The sequence below is a fragment of the Labeo rohita genome, chromosome 24 (genome assembly GCF_022985175.1).
Source record: "Labeo rohita strain BAU-BD-2019 chromosome 24, IGBB_LRoh.1.0, whole genome shotgun sequence".
NCBI classification, from domain to species: Eukaryota; Metazoa; Chordata; class Actinopteri; order Cypriniformes; family Cyprinidae; genus Labeo; species Labeo rohita.
The window spans coordinates 18498973-18516144 of record NC_066892.1 but is presented as its reverse complement, the minus strand read 5'-3'; the positions used below and the strand labels follow the sequence as shown (position 1 = coordinate 18516144).

At 34.4% G+C, this 17172-nt stretch overlaps 1 protein-coding gene across 9 annotated transcripts in view; it reads left to right on the top strand.

The window, feature by feature from the left end:
* The first annotated feature begins 13394 nt into the window (after nt 1–13394).
* eya1 (EYA transcriptional coactivator and phosphatase 1) overlaps nt 13395–17172 on the top strand; it is a 55166-nt gene continuing 51388 nt past the window's right edge. The window contains exon 1 of one of the 9 annotated variants that reach the window (XM_051098661.1): nt 13395–13875. The gene's annotated coding sequence lies outside the window, so the exon portion shown is untranslated. The remainder of the gene's footprint in view (nt 13876–17172) is intronic. The other 8 variants (XM_051098653.1, XM_051098662.1, XM_051098656.1 and 5 more) reach the window with 8 other exon arrangements.

Genomic DNA, 17172 nt, shown 5'->3' with positions numbered 1-17172 from the left:
GATGATTTGATCTGATTTGAAATTTGAATTGCTAGTTTTTATCTCAATTCTGGAAGAAGAAAAAAATCAGAAAAGCAAGTTTATATCATGCAGTTCTGAGAAAAAAAAGTCTGAATTGCGAGATGTAAACTGGTAATTGCAAAAAAAAAAAAAAAGTCAGAATTGTGAGACATTCGGTGGCATAAATCCATACGTTTCAGATCCTAATAATCTACTGTAGGTAGTTTAGCAGGGAATAACTACACAAATTTGTTTTTTTGCACAAAACATAATGCATAAAATGTACTGATTACTTATGTGATCACTTTTTTGGTGTTCTTTCTAACACTTAAAAGCTCTAGTCCCTCTTCATTGTTTCATGGAAAAGAGCTACTAGCACATTATCAAAAAATTCTCCATTTGTGTTCCACAAAAGAAATAAAGTTGTACGGGTTTGTTAAGGAAATAACGCTATTTTTTTTAATGATAATAACTTATACTCGAACAATGAAATGTCAGAATTTGTGATAAATACTAGTGCTGGCATGCTTTTTCACTTCTAGAAACTTTACATTTAACAATATTTCACTGAAAATGAAATGTCCTGTTACAGTTTTCACTGTATGTAGTAAGGAAACATACTATACTGCAAATAGCAGGTTTTTACTATAACATTTTAACAGTGTTTCACTGTTAAAATGCTGTCTTATCTCTCTTTTTCGATCTCCAAATGGGCCTAGCCTCACTAATCCACTGTTCTAATATGCATCAAAAGACAGAAATGACAGCTGTCTGTGCTGAGCAGCCATTAAAATTGAAGCTGGATGTCATTTCCATTCTTCTGCTGAGTCTAAGCCAGGTGCGGCCGAGAGGGAGAACAATTCCAGCCCAGTGAATGAACAAACCCCCAATTACCCTGAATGTCCCTGTGGTAGCTTTCATTCAAGCAAATGGCTCCTCTAATTGGCCTGACCAGTCCTACCTGTTTCACATCCAAATCCGGGACTATTCTTCTGCATTGTATCCACGGCAACAGGAAGTTTTTGCGGCCTATAAAAAGTTGCGAGTCGTGTAACCGAGACTTGGCAGGGAGTGTTACCATGGTACACTTCTCTCTATTTATAGATCAATCTTGCTGTGAGCTGTGAGTTATACCTCTCAGACGTTTGACGACGAGACTTTGGGTATCGCTTTACTTAATGTTTGTTTAAAAAATTATGTTTTGCGCTGTTTTGTTGTTAAGGGATTGACGATGCTAATGCAACCTAGCATTGCAAACCCTCGGCGTACGGACAGCCTGCTAATGTTATTGAATGCAGAGGATTTTATAACTCTGTCTGAAGGCATTCGAGTTGGCCAGGCATCATCTTTTTTCTTTTCCTGTGTGTTTTTCCACAAAATGAAAGTATGACTCAGTGTCTCCCATAAACATTTTAGTCAGACGAATCAAATGAAGAGCAGCAGGGATTCTGTAAGCCCGTATTGTAATGGAAGCGTTTTTCACAATGGTGTCAAACCTCCATCATGGGCTGTTTTTTCCTCATCAAAATCCGAATCTATGCGTCAGCCGTGACGGTAGTCCCCTCGCCTTGATTACTGCTTCCTGTCATATTTCCATAGGCTGTGACAGCGGACAGAGGTCGAAGAGGGCCTGTGAAGAGGATGTGTCATCAGGTGAACTTCAAAATGCTGTTTTGAAACAACTTTTCCTCTCCGGCGTATCCATTACGAGGAATCCACCCTGCACATCCCATTCAGACGTGGTGATATGATACACCCCAGTGAAGTCATGGAGCAACCATACTACATGCAACCGAGCAATAAAAGCCTTTCCCTGCGGTTTCGGTGCGCAGAAATGTGTTTGTGAGGAAAGTCCAGAACGTATACATCTGGAAATGAACGTCTGCCGCATATAGAGGCTTTACTTTTAAGTTTGTTAGTCTTTTGAGTACGTCCACGACACCCCACTGGTGTCGAGATGGGATTTTTGGCCATCGTGTCAATCACTGAGAGGCCTAGATATGCAGAAGACGAGGTTTGACGTATTTTTGAAGTGCTCGGCGTAAAGTCCCGCTAGGCAATTTCCATTTCCTCAAAGAGGAAATCACCTTCTGAGCGCTGCACGAAAAGGAAATAAACATGGAAAGTTGGCACGTCAGTCTAGAAACTGTGACTTTGTCGCTGCGGCCTTTTAATGTGGATTTGGTGCACTTGCCCCTTGCAAAAACTCTGCACAAAGTTGGGGTGATAGATTTTTATTGTAACTAAAGGCAACTGTCTTTGCGAATTTGATCAATTAAGTAGACGAGACGCAGAGCCCAGAGTTGCGGGGAGCTAGGCCTCATCGGGGGATGCTATTAGCATGTGTCTTTGCTCTCTCGCTCTCATGGATAGTTTTAAACTGTTATTAACCTTTGGTTATTTTTGAACTTCTGGTCATGCTTCAAGTCACTTTATATGACGCCAACATGATGGGAGGCAACCGCTGGCCAAGCAAGCTGCTAATAGTTCACACACTTCAGGGGCCGCTGCAGCATCTTCCTGTCCTATAAAATGTACGCTATTTCATATCCACATAATCCTAGCGTTATTTTAAATGCATATGCGTAGGGAGAAAGAAAGAGCCAGAGAAGTTCAGCTGTTAAACGTCTAAACTAGAGTTAAAAATGAAATGTGCTGCCCAATAGCAACCCTGCCATTATATATGGTAAGCAGCCCTGAGTGATTTAATTATACTTCCTGAAGAGCAAGTGTGGAAATATTTTTAGTACAGATTGTTTCTAGTTGCTTCCTTAGAACTGGTAGGTCGAAGACGCTTCCCAGGCCTTTTATAAATTCAAAACAGTTTGAATGTTAAATGTTAAAGTTAGCAACGAGCAGTGATCCAGAAAGTTTTGTCAACAATTATTGCAAATTTTGTGTTTTAATTATATATATATATATATATATACACTACCGTTCAAAAGTTTGGGGTCAGTACATTTTTATTGTCTCTTTTTTTTTTTTTTTAAGAAATTAATACTTTTATTCACCAAGGGTGTATTAAGTTAATAATTAAAAGTTTATTAAAAGTTAATAATAAATAATTTACATTGTTATAAAATATTTATATTTTGAATAAACACTGTACTTTTTAAACTTATTCATGAAAGAATCCTGGAAAAAAAAATCACAGGTTCCAAAAAATATTTGGCAGCAAACTGTTGATATTATCCAACATTGATCATTCTAATAATAAATCTGCATATTAGAATGATTTCTGAAGGATCATGTGACACTTAAGACTGGAGTAACAGCTGATAAAAATTCAGCTTTTCATCACAGGAATAAATTCTATTTTAAAGTATGTTAAAATAAAAAACATTATTTTATATTGTAAAAACATTTTGCAATATTACTGTTTTTTTTTTTTTTTTTTTCTATATTTTTAATCAAATAAATGCAGCCTTGATGAGCATAAGAGACTTCTTTAAAGACTATTACAAGTCTTACTGACCCCAAACTTTTGAACGGTAGTGTGTATATATATATATATATATATATATATAGAAATGCGCTCTTGTATAACCATGTGTGTAAATTGTGATTATGTAGAAGTACTACATATTTACGATTTACATTTATATACTCAGACTTATAACTTTACCTCTAAATATTCACAATTTACATTTATATATTAAGATTTTTTAGCTTTATATTCTCATTTATAAACATATATTCTGATTTACTTTAGCATATTCAGAATAACAAGTATATTCTGATTTACATATATATACTCAAAATTATTAAATACATTCTGATTTACTTCTATGTATTCAGGTTTGCAACTATAAATTCTGACTTGCTTCTAAATATTTACAGTTTACATATATATATATATATATATATATATATATATTTAGCATATTCAGATTTACAACTATATTCTGATTTACATTTATATATTCAGAATTATAAAAATACATTCTGATTTACTTCTAAATATTCACCATTTACATTTATATATCAATATTTTTATCTTTATATTCTGATTTATAAACAAATATTCTGATTTACTTATATTCAGACTTACAACTATATATTCTGTATTACATTTATATTTTCTGAATTATAAAAATATATTCTGGTTTACTTCAATATATTCAGACTTACAACTATATATTCTGATTTACTTCTAAATAGTCACTATTTACATTTGTATATTAATATTTTTATCTTTATATTCAGATTTATAAACAAATATTCTGATTTAGTTCAGCATATTGAGACTTACAACTATATACTCTGATTTACATTTATATATTCAGAATTAGAAAAATATATTCTGATTTACTTCAATTTACATTTATATATTAAGGTTTTTATCTTTATATTCTGATTTACAGTTATATATTTGATTTATAAACAAATATTGTGATTAACTTCAGTATATTCAAAATTTATATTTTCAGAATTATAAAAATATATTCTGGTTTACTTCTATATATTCAGACTTACAACTATATTCTTATTTACATTTAGATTTTCAGATTTATAAAACTATATTCTGATTTACTTCTAAATATTCACAATTTATATTTATATATTCAGAAGAAATATATTCTGATTTACTTCTAAATTTTACAATTTACATTTATAAATTAAGGTTTTTATCTTTATAAAAATCATTTTAGAACAAATAACCCTTTTTCCCCACTTTTTATTATTTGTTATACTGTATATACAAGTCATTCATTTGAAGTATTATTTTTTGCTGGCCCACTGTATTTTTTGGTTGTGTGCTAAAAAGTATTTTAATAAACCATAGAGTATTTATTTTACACTGAGAGAAAACGTATGTTTAGCACAAAAGGCCTTTCACAATGCCTGCGCTGCTTTAACCTATGATGCCTACATATCAATGAGGCTGCACTTTCTTAAGCTGTGGTATCGTCTAGCACATTTACACTACCCGCTGAGGCACACACGGATCCATTTCTCCCTTACGCCGAGACACAGTCGTATTCTCCCTCTTGCATTCCTTCCATGCGCCTGCCCCTTCCCTGGAACTGCCCACTGCCATTGTGCAGAATGGCAGTGCCCCAATCAAAGTGGCTTTCATCTGGCCAATTTAAACAGACAACCCCAACCAGACATTTGCCTAATGTGTTTTTGTTATGTGGGCTCCTGGCTTCACAAATGTCAGCCGGCTGGAAGGAAGCAGTGGCTCTAACCTCTGTAGTTTCAGTGCTCTTCCCCCACTGGGAGTTCTGCTGGCCTGAAACTAATCCCTCCGCCTGAGAGCCGAAGTGTCCTCTCTGCAGGGGAGAGCCCATTCCGGGGGCCAGGGAGCGGCGGTCTGGCCGCGGCACTCTGCTGACCTGGACCCAACTGGGGGAGGCAGCTGTGAAGGCTGGGAATGCCACATTTCTGACCAAAACCAAGACAGTTGGGCCAGCGCTGACAAATGTTCCTATGGACACCCGGCATGTTTGCTTGGAGTGATTAGAAGGGGGCTGAAAATTTATTGCGAAACGTATTGGTATTTCAGGGCGCAGCTGATTTAAATTTAGTGGAGGCAAGCAGACTTTCCTATTCAGGAATTTAAGATTCCAGTTATGGTTTATGTGGATATAAACCATATAGTTATATACATATATATATGTATAGTTGTGTATATACTGTATGTGTATATACAGTTGAAGTCAAACATTTATATATACCTTGCAGAATCTGCAAAATGTTAATTATTTTACCAAAATAAGAGGGATCATACAAAATGCATTTTGTTTTTTATTTAGTACTGACCTGAGTAAGGTATTTCACCTTTAAATATAGTCCACAAGAGAAAATAATAGTTACATTTATAAAAATGACACTTTGTAAAAGTTTACATATGCTTGAGTCTTAATACTGTGTTGTTAACGGAATGATCCACAGCTGTGTTTGTTTTTTTTAGTGATCTTGAACAGTTACACTGCCTACTTTTCTTTAGAAAAATCCTTCAGGTCCCACAAATTCTTTGGTTTTTCAGCCTTCTTGTGTATTTGAACCCTTTCCAAAAATGACTGTATGATTTTGTGATCCGTCTTTTCACACTGAGGACAACTGAGAGACTCATATGCAACTATTACAGAAAGTTCAAACACTCACTGATGCTCCAGAAGGAAAGGAAACACAATGCATTAAGAGCCAGGGGTGAAAACTTTTGAACAGAATGAAGATGTGTACATGTTTTTTTTATTTTGCCTAAATATATATTTTTTTTCATTTAGTACTGCCCTTCAGAAGCTGCAGAAGATACTTGCATGTTTCCCAGAAGACAAAATAAGTTACATTTACCGTGATATTCAAATTCCAAAAGTTTTCACCCCCTAGATCTTAATGCATCATGTTTCCTTTTGGAGCATCAATGAAATGTTTGCATATGAGTCCCTCAGTTGTCCTCAGTGTAAAAGGATGGATTTAAAAATCATACAGTCATTGTTGGAAAGGGTTCAAATACACAACAAAGCTGAAAAACCTACGAATTTGTGGGACCTAAAGGATTTTTCTGAAGAACAGAAGGCAGTTTAATTGTTCAGGACAAACAAGGGACACATGAACAACGATCACTAAACCCAAAAAAAAAAAAAAAAAAAAAAAAAACAGCTGTGGATCATTCAGGTAACAGCACAGTATTAAGAATCAAGTGTATGTAAACTTTTGTATGTAAATTTTTAAAAATTCAGCTATTATTTTCTGTTGTGTACTATATGTAACATCTTTTATGTGAAATATCTTATTCAGGTCAGTACTAAATAAAAAAGATCTGTCTTATTTTGCTAAAATAATTAACATTTTGCAGATTCTGCAAGATGTATGTATTCTTTTGACCTCAACTGTATATATATAGGATCATTTTTTTTTTTTTTTTAAATGTTTTGCTATACATAATACATAAATAATACATTGTGCACATGATGCCATTTTATTAGCTGATGTGCAAATTAATTTCTACACTGTGGCATTGTAGGGTTTCATATAACTTACAACACCTGCAGCTTATTTGGTAGTTTAGTTTGTCAACATCTGCACTGCCAAAACAGTGGAAATACGGCCAGGACACTGAATGGACTAACAGTCATTGTCCAGAGTGTGCTCTTGATTGAAAACACAAACAGCTGAAGTTACTTCAATCCCTGCCATTTTTCTCTTTCCTTTAACAACAGCCAATGGCCCTAGTACAGCATTTAAATAAACACTCCAGTAGGGAGTATGTCCTGTATATCACCACAATCCTCTGTGATGTCTCTTTCAGAGTAATAGGTCTGTGTAGTTCGCTTGTTTGGCTGTTTTTTCAGAGCCCTAGAGAGTAATAAACTGCCTTCTTGAGGATCAGAGGGCCCTCATAGAACTTCACCAGGTGTGCTTGAATCCTCATAAAGCGTGGCCTGCAGTGCACTCATGGATAGAAGTGTCCTTTGTGCCGCTCTTAAACAAACACGCTGTCGGCATTGATGTTTTTTACGTCTCTAGTACAAACATCACTGTAGTTGGAAATTCACACTCATGAGCTGAATATGAAACATATGTATCATCCTTTTAGTTTGTCTTTTCCGTGATTGCAAATTTTGATTCATTCAGCGCTCTTTTGAGGTTAACCAGCTGAATTATTCTGATGAGGAGAAATCCAGTTGTTTTAAAAGCATTAAATATGAACATACCCTCCATTAGTTCTAGAGGATAAACCTGATGTTTGTTTATAAATGGAGCTTCACTTCAGCTTTTATTCACCACTTGAAAGCACTTTGCTCACTACTAATTTACCTTAGGGGGCTTTAAAATTATCTGTCTGTGCTGTCGAAATCTTTATTGTGGTGACAGGTCGTCATCATCATCAAAGATTGCCCTGGAGTCAAATGAAGATGGTTTTTGAACAGTGGGTAAGCGTGCTTTGACGAGCAGATCCCGTCTGATTGGTTCTCCTCTCTAGCAGTGAAATTAAGCACTGCAGGTTGGATCAGCAAATGTAGTTTTGGAGATTGATGGCGCAGTCTGTGGGATCAGGCAGGAGGAGAGAAAAACACCCACTGATGGAGTCGTATAATCCATAAAACGTCTCGTACATTGTGTTTGAATTTAGCTTTGCCCATTACTTCCGATTGCAACGGTATTGGATTGAGTTTTTCCGACTAACAATTAGAATCCTTTTTATTTGTCTTTATTCGTCATACATAAACCACTACTGTTCAAAAGTTCAGTGGAAATGGTAAAATGATCAAACATACAGTAGAAACTGTGGAATATTATTACAATTTAAAATTACAATTTAAAAGCATTACTCCAGTCTTCAGTGTCACACGATCCTTCATATTAGAAATCATTCTAATATGCTGATTTTCTGCTCAAGCAACTTTTTTTATTATTATTATCAAAGTTGATGTAATATTGTAACAGTTTTTACTATCATTTTTGGTCAGTTGAATGCATCCTTGCTGGGTTAAATTAATTTCTGTCAAAAAAAAGGAAAAAAAGTAGAAAGAAAGAAAGAAAGAAAATCTTACTGTGCAAGGAATTTGTCTCAGTGTAAAATATTTTTCAGCCCAGTGACAATAAGGATAGGTACATAAGACAGTATAAATATAATAGACAGTTGCCAGCACTGTATATTGTTTACATTGTCTTATATTACTGTTTACCTCAATTTTACTGTACAGTTGATATAATGTATGAGACATTATCCTGAATGGCTTCATAAACTCATGCTAAATATGTCATGAAACTGTCTGTGATTGGTAAATATCCGTAAGCTTTTCTCCGTGGTGAATAATCTAAAATATTGTAGTAAAATATTCATTTTTAAGTGTTGATTTATACCATAGGTGTCATTGGTCAGGTCTGCATGAGTTTAGGTTAAGCTGTGGTTAGTGTAGCAAAACCATGGTTAATTTGTGGTTACCATGGTTTAACTATAGTAACCGTGTTTTTTTGGTTTCATTTGTAATACACTACCAGTCAAAAGTTTTTGAATAGTAAGATTTTTAATATTTCGTTAAAGAAGTTTCTTCTGCTCACCAAGCCTGCATTTATTTGATCTGAAATACAGCAAAAACAGAAACATTTTGAAACATTTTTACTATTTAAAATAACTCTTTTCTATTTGAATATATTTTAAAAAGTAATTTATTCCTGTGATTTCAAAACTGATTCTTTAGCATCATTACTGCAGTCAGATGATCCTTCAGAAATCATTCTAATATATTGATTTGCTGTTCAGAAAACATTTATTATTATGATGATGTTGAAAACAGCTGAGTAGAGTGTTTTCAGGTTTCTTTGATGAATAGAAAGTTCAGAAGAGCAGCATTTATCAGAAATAGAAATTTTGTAACGTTATAAATGTCTTTATCATCACTTTTGATCCATTTAAAGCATCCTTGATAAATAAAAATATTAATTTCTATCATTTCTCCCCCCTTTCTATTCATCAAAAAATTCTGAAAAAAATTCTACTCAGCTGTTTTAAATATGAATAATAATATGAATGAAAAAAGTTTCTTAAAAAAGCAAATCAGCATATTAGAATGATTTCTGAAGGATTATGTGACACTAAAGACAAAATAAAATAACTAAAATAAAATAAAAGACTAAAATAAATTATTTTAAATAGTAAAAATATTTCAAAATTTTGCTGTTTTTGTTGTACTTCGAATCAAATAAATGCAGGCTCGTTGAGCATGTTTTTTAAAAAACATGAAACATTTTACAGTTCAAAAACTTTTGACTGGTAGTGTAGCTGTCTTTTTTACATTTTCTGTCATTAAAGACACGTTGTACCTCAGTTATTCAAAGCAGAAAATATACTCACTGTGACCAGAATCCTTCAAAGAATGAAGTAAATATCCAATACCAGCTGCTTGACAGCTTGCTGAAATCAGCAAAGAGAAACTTTCCCATCCTCCTCCTGTCAGGGACATGAATTTAGAGGCCCAGAATTATTTTTCCCTCTCGTTAGTAGGTAAATATTATGTAAAATGTGTAAAAAGTTGTTTTCATTAGGCAACGACTGAAGTTCAGGTTTCGTATCTTGGGGGAAGCTTTCGAGTTTTATGTTCTGGGAGAGAGGCGAAAAAAGCAACTCGATCTCCTCGAAGTGTGACATTGTGTAAACACTTTGGTAGCAGATTGCAAACAACCTGTGTTGGTTAGCATTAGCATTATTAGCATCACGATTACTGTGTTTTCTCAGAAGAAGCGTAATTGTGCTATACAATCACAATAATGACATTCCATCAGGGCATCCATTTATTGTCTTTCAGCTGAATTACTTCAGTGAGTAATGAGTAGCTCAACTTCAGCCAGTTGCTTTTAGTGGCTCAGCTGTGGGCAGTGCATGAATCATAGCATAATTATGCATTTGTGACATAATTTCTTGATAACCCCCGGTGCAATGCAGGACACAGTAGATCCCCCCATGTGTCTAGATTTCAAGCAGGCATCTCTGCAGCCTCCCAGTAAGACTGCAGGGTCCCATCAAGATAATCCTTAATAAAGAACGGCTTCACTTTTAATCTTACCCACTTCTCATATTTCTAGCTTGATATAGTTTTTGGCAAGTAATGTTTTAGCACTGATGTCAGTCTAGGACTATCAATGCATCTTTGTTAAGTCCATCACGGGCACATAATAGAAACATTGCAAACGTGATTGTCTAATTCTAAAGGGCCATTTTGCTAAGTGTTTAACTCGAGCAGAAAAATAAGGCTGTTAAGGCCTAGATTTAGGGTTTTAGATTTAGGATCAACACATATAACATTTTTTTTTTTTTCATATGTAGATGTAGAATTTATTTAGATTTAATTATTTAATTACAAATTCAGTGCTAACTATAACTGAACATTCTCACACAACTGTATTACACAATATGATAGACCATATCAAAACTTTGTTTACACTTTGAAACTTATTTTCCCAATATATGAATTTAGATTTATTATTCATGGCCTTTTATGTTAGTTAGCCAATATATCTCCCAGAATCTTAATCTCAGTCTTATTGAACATCATGAGAGATCTTTCACCTGATATTGTGCTATTTATAGTTATGGTACAGTAATGTGAAACATACCTTTCCGTCGACGTTCAAGCTTTGCTTTGGGGAAATTGAAAGTGTTTGCTTGGGAGACATAAACAACTTGGGCTAATTATGCCGTGCAATTTTAAAATATCTGCAAAATTACATTGCAAGTTAATTTTATGTGCGAGAGAGGGGGTTCTAACTCGATTGGCGTATAAACCCCTCAGCTACGGCGAATAGTTACTTGAGACCCCCTCTGCATTTATTAGTCTATTGAGTTATCAAGAGCCTCTTCAAAATGCAATATATTTAATTTTCTCAGGCTGAAATGTGAAACGCCGGCTTTTACCTGTAGGCACGTCTGTAGCGTAAACGCCTGTGCATTTGCATGACAACTGCTTTAGTAGCGCACCGCATCTAGATGAGGAAAAGTCAAGCTCGGGTCTATTTATACTAGGGAGGACGGCGGAGGTTTGACCTGCTGTCCCATATATGGCTGCCGAATCCATTTCATTGCAACACACCAGCGTTAAGGTGTGTGAGTGAGTTTTTTGGCTACCTTGTAGCTGAGTTGTAGGTCTTGACCCAAACACGTGGGAAATTTCGTAATATAGGCCTATATAGTATATATAATATAAGGCACATATGGCTTTTATTTATTCTTTGTTTATTGATATATAAAATATATTTGTTAATACACTACCAGTCAAAAGTTTTTGAACAGTAAGGTTTTTTAAAGAAGCCTCTTCTGCTCACCAAGCCTGCATTTAGCAGTAATATTGTGAAATGTTTTTACTCTTTAAAATAACTGTTTTCTATTTAAATATATTTTAAAATGTAATTTATTCCTGTGAACAAAGCTAAATTTTCAGCATTATTACTCCAGTATTCGGTGTCACACGATCCTTCAGAAATCATTCTAATATGCTGATTTGCTGTTTTCAAGAACATTTTTTTTTATTATATTATCAATATTTAAAACTGTTGAATACATCTTTTCAGGATTCTTTGATGAATAGAAAGATCTGAAAAAAAGCTTTTGTAACATACACTATACCATTCAAAAGAGTCAGTATTTTTGAATAGTTTTATTTAGCTTTCAATTAATCAAAAGTGATGATAAAGACATTTATAATATTACAGAAAATTCTATTTTGGATAAATGTTGTTCTGTTCATCAAAGAAACCTGAAGAAATTCTACTCAGCTGTTTTCAACATAATAATAATAATAATAATAATAATAATAATATTTTTTAAGCAGCAAATCAGAATATTAGAATGATTTCTGAAGGATCATATGACTGGAGTAATGATGCTATAAATTCAGTTTCAAAATAACAGGAATAAATTACACTTTAAAATATATCCAAATAGAAAACAGTTGTTTTAAATAGTAATATTTCAAAATTGTACTGTTTTTACTGTACTTTGGATCAAATAAATGCAGTCTTGGTGAGCAGAATATACTTCTTTAAAAAAACATTAAAAATCTTACTGTTCAAAAACTTTTGACTGGTAATGTATACGTTTTTTTTCTCTCTCTAAACTCTCTCTTTCTATATATATGAATATATAATTGAAATAAACGTTAATGGTCTTAATTGTAATGTAATGTTCCGTACTTAAAGTTACATTTACAATTAAGATAATTATATTAACGTATAATGTTATTTCAGTTACATATAGATCTATCTATCTATCTATCTATAATAAAATTTAAAATTGAATGAAATTGCAGATTATATGTTAATATATGTGTATATTTAAATTTTCTTAATTTCAGTGTAAACTTACATGTACATTATATACATGTGTATTATATTGAGATTCACAACACATCCTCAGTAGGAATGCATTTCTTTATCAATAGATTGAATTTGGTAGTATTCCGTTGTGAGGGAGCAGTGAAGGTAAACTTTGGAAACAAATGAAGTAATAAGCTGGAGCAGACAGACGGCAGTCATTACCTTGCAAACAGCAGTGAACAGTCTACTTGTTGATGGAGGGCTTCCACTATAACGCTGATCGGACGAGCCAGTTTGCTCCAATAAAATCAGCTCCATCATTTACAAACTATATTTGCTCAATGCATACCTACTAGGATCCTTTTGTCAAGGACAAACCAGAAAGAATCAGCCACAAAAAAAAAAAAAAAAAGAACCGGTTTGTGGGAAGTAGAAAATAAAAATAAACGAGAGAGAGACAGAGAGAGAGAGAGAGAGAAAGGAAAAAAAAAAAAAAAAAAGCTGTGCCCTGGGGCTGTGTGTGTGTGGAGAGCCACGGGATCCAGCAGACTAGCAGAGATGCATGCAGGATCTGCCGTTTCATTGTCTTAGGATCACTGATACAATCTAGAGGAAGGCTATATTGCTTAAAGCTGTGAGTGAATGACATATGGAGGACTGGTGTGAAGAAAACTCCCCAGTGCCTCCTCCAAACTAAAGTCTTCCTGTGAGAGAGAGAAGCGAGCAACTTTCTGCGCTTTCAAACTGCGTGCTCCCTCCCTCTCTCTCGCTCTCTCTGTCTCTCTCAACCGGCTCTCTCTCTTTCACTCTTTTTTTTTTCTCTTCCTCAGACACTAGCTAGTCACTGCCCGCAGCAGTAATCGGACAACTCTCGTTCTTGCTCGGAGTCTGTCTCTTGAGATCTAGCACGGGGCTCCATGACTTTTCACCCTTAAAATGAAAAAGAAAAAAGTTGTCTTTTATCGCTAAGCCACGCGTTTAAAGTCAACTCTGAGAGAAGTTTCTTTTTTAAAAAAAACTTCTTTATTTGCTCTGGAACGGACAGACCTCAACGGAAGATTGCAAAAAAGGAGGAATAAAAGAAAAAAGTCCAAGGATTCTACCATAATTGTAGTAAGTACTTTTTTGATCTTCTTTTAAGGGTGTTTTCGTCCAATTTTATTATTTAACACGTCCCGTGTTGAACTTTTTACATCGTTTTTAGAGTATTTTCAGCTGTGTGTAATAACTTCACGTAATCAAGATCTAGATTAAATTAAAATATTTTATAAAACGCCTTCTGATATTTTTATATACGCCAGTCAGGAGTTTTCCAAATTACTAAATTGCAATCCTTTAAAACGGGCAGCTACTTTTCTCTCAACAAACTGTATTTTGTTTATTAATTTATTTAATATTATAAAATCTAAACTTAATGTACTGATAAATCCTCAATAGTGTTAGTTTACAGTATTACATTTATAATAAATAATATATAAAAAGCTAATTTTACACTTATGCCAGCATTTTAAATAGATGCAAAATTAATGTAATAGCATATTTTGACCGATCACCTTTAAATATCAACACACATACAAAGTATTTAATCTTATTTTAATCTTTTAAGTAATATTTTGTACATTTTGTACAAGTAGACGTTCCTACAATTTTCCAATTTCAGTTGCCTAAAATTTTCAGTTAAATACACACCTATAATTCCTTATAAAATGCAGCAGCAACTTAAACAGTTTTAAGATTTTAAGACTAAAAAGCATCACTTCGCTGTCACCGCTTGCCGCTCAAATTTAAATCCCCAGTGACTCTCTTTCACACCTGAGAGCTCACGCACCTGATTCACACTTTTTGCGTCTCCTCAACCCTCAGGTGAGGACTACATTTTGATACTTTAAAACAGGTGTACAAGGAAGTGAAATGAGAGTCTGTATTGTAAATAATGACCCCATTTTGAGCCCGAGATAATACGTTTCTATTTTCCATCCAGCGAGTAAAACCAAGATTCTATTCAGCTGGCAGAATAAACAAAACCAGTTCAGTTTTAGCAGTTGACATCTAATGCCATCTGCTACAGGCTGGAATGCTTTAGGGTAGACAGACAGGCAGATTGGTGTCTTGTAAGACGTCGGCAAGCGGCCACTAAAACCAAGATGAGAAGTTTTCTATCTGAGAATAATTTACCACTTTGTGTCATTTGCTAAAATGCGTAGGACTTAAAACAAATGACATACTTCTTACTTTTTATACTGTAGTTTAGAAAAGACACACTGGGAATTGTTTTTAAATTTGCTTTTATTTTACAATAATTGAAGAGTCATCCCACGGCAGCTGTTTCCCGGCTCACGTTGTTTTTTCCAGTGTATGTTAATATGTGTTGCCTCCAGCCGCCCTCTCTATGTTCCTTTCGCACAATAACCCCGCTTATCTAATTACCTCATAATGGGCTGCTTGATTTAGACTGTTTACACACCGTATTTGTTTTAATAAGGCATAAGTTTGAGTCTCTCCGATAAGCCCTCATGCGTTCAGCCCCACGACGTGCCGTTGTTTGCCGAAGGCCCAATGCGTTCCGTATGTGTGCGGCCGAGCTGGAAGCGGTGCGCGGTGAAAGACACAGGGTTAATTGAAACTGCTGCGCTCCACTGTTTATGAGTTAGAGACAGCGGAAACAGTTTGTGGCGATTAGTTGTTTACTAAATACAGTAGAGTGTTATTTTGTTAACATGCCACTGTTGGTCTCAGGAAAACGTCGCTCAGGGAGCAGGAAATAAGGGCTGAGAAGCTCAATTGATCACGGCTCTTCTACATTCACAATTCCTTTGTGTTTGTTTACATGTAATCAAGGAGTTTGTTTACTTAAGCAGAGGAGCAGAGGATGAGCTAAACCTGGGTGTCTTTTTTTTTTGCTTTTAGTATGTCTGTGTAGATGCAGGTTTTATATAGTGAATATAGGGGAATGAGGAAAAATAAATGTTTTAGCAATAAAAATTTTATTTAGTATTTCCAAATTTAAAATTAATTCACAACAGTGATTTTAATATCTAAAAGTTGAGGGGAAAAAAATAAAGTGGGCTTTAAAATTCCCAAAAAGCTTTTTTGTAACAGTTCACGTGTTCTGATCACAGGGCTTTTTTTTTCTGACACTGCGGTGGGGAGAATTCGATCAGATGTGTACCTTAAATCTTCTCTGATGGACACTCAAAGCGGATGGACTTCTGGAAATAATTTAGCGGCTTGAAGAGCTCAGAATTAACAGATTTAATGTAGCTGCGCTGTCCATCGCTTGAGCTCCATGTCAGATTGAACAAAATGGAAGAGACAAATTGGCTATCAGCAAACCGCAGCATGTGTTCAGAATTAAGATTTTAATTACGCTAAATTTTAAAAGTTCAAATTGCCTGTTTAAATGAAAAATTAAAAAGCAAACTGATTTTGCGTCCAAGAGTGTGTTTCCATGTAAATAAGCGTTCTTTTGATTTGATCATTGATGTGTATTTTTATGGGCCTCTTGGTCTTCTTGTTATTATTTAATATCGTTTTATAATAACATATGTGATAAGTAGCATGGTGTATATTTGTAGCAATAGCCAGCAATACATCATAAGGGTCAAAAATGCTAAAAATCATTAGGACATTAAGTAAAGATCATGTTCCATGAAGATATTTTGTAAATTTCCTATCGTAAATATATTAAAAATTACATTTTGATTAGTAATATGCATTGCTAAGAACTTAAAAAAAAAAAAAAATGTTTTGCACCCTCAAATTCCATATTTTCAAATAGTTGTCTCTCGGCCAAATAGAAAGCTTATTTATTCAGCTTTTAGATGATGTATAAGTATATAAATCTCAAATTAATAAAGTTGTCCCTCAATACAATCCGTAGTTATGAGGAAAAAAACTTTAAAGCATATACCTGCAACAAAATCTTATATCACAGGCACGCATTTCTCATTCAGTCCTTTTTTTTTGCGTAAGGTAATCAGTGTTTTGTTGCTGGTGCACATTTCTTTGCTCTATGCTCACAGAGTCCAGTGAAGTGTAGCATTTTGTAAACTGTGTCTAATTCTAGTCACATCTGTGTTCAATTGTTGTCTACATCGACATTCTTTGCAAGTGGATTTATTTTTCCTGGGCCACCATGTGGATTCAGCTGACCAGCTTAAGTTGGGATTAGTTGTTTTAAAGTTATTTTGATTAAAGCGTTGTTTTTCAAAACTAGTAACTTGCAACATATGTTTTGCATAGTCTATGAAATTCAAAAAGAGACATGCACGTCGTGGCCTATAAAATTACAATCTTGTAAACCGTGGCTAGAAAGCAGGCAGGGGGAAGGCGAATAAAAGTGAAGTTTCATTATGAATTGTGCTGAATTTGAAAACAGTATTTGCTAATAATTTCCTAAATGTAAACGTG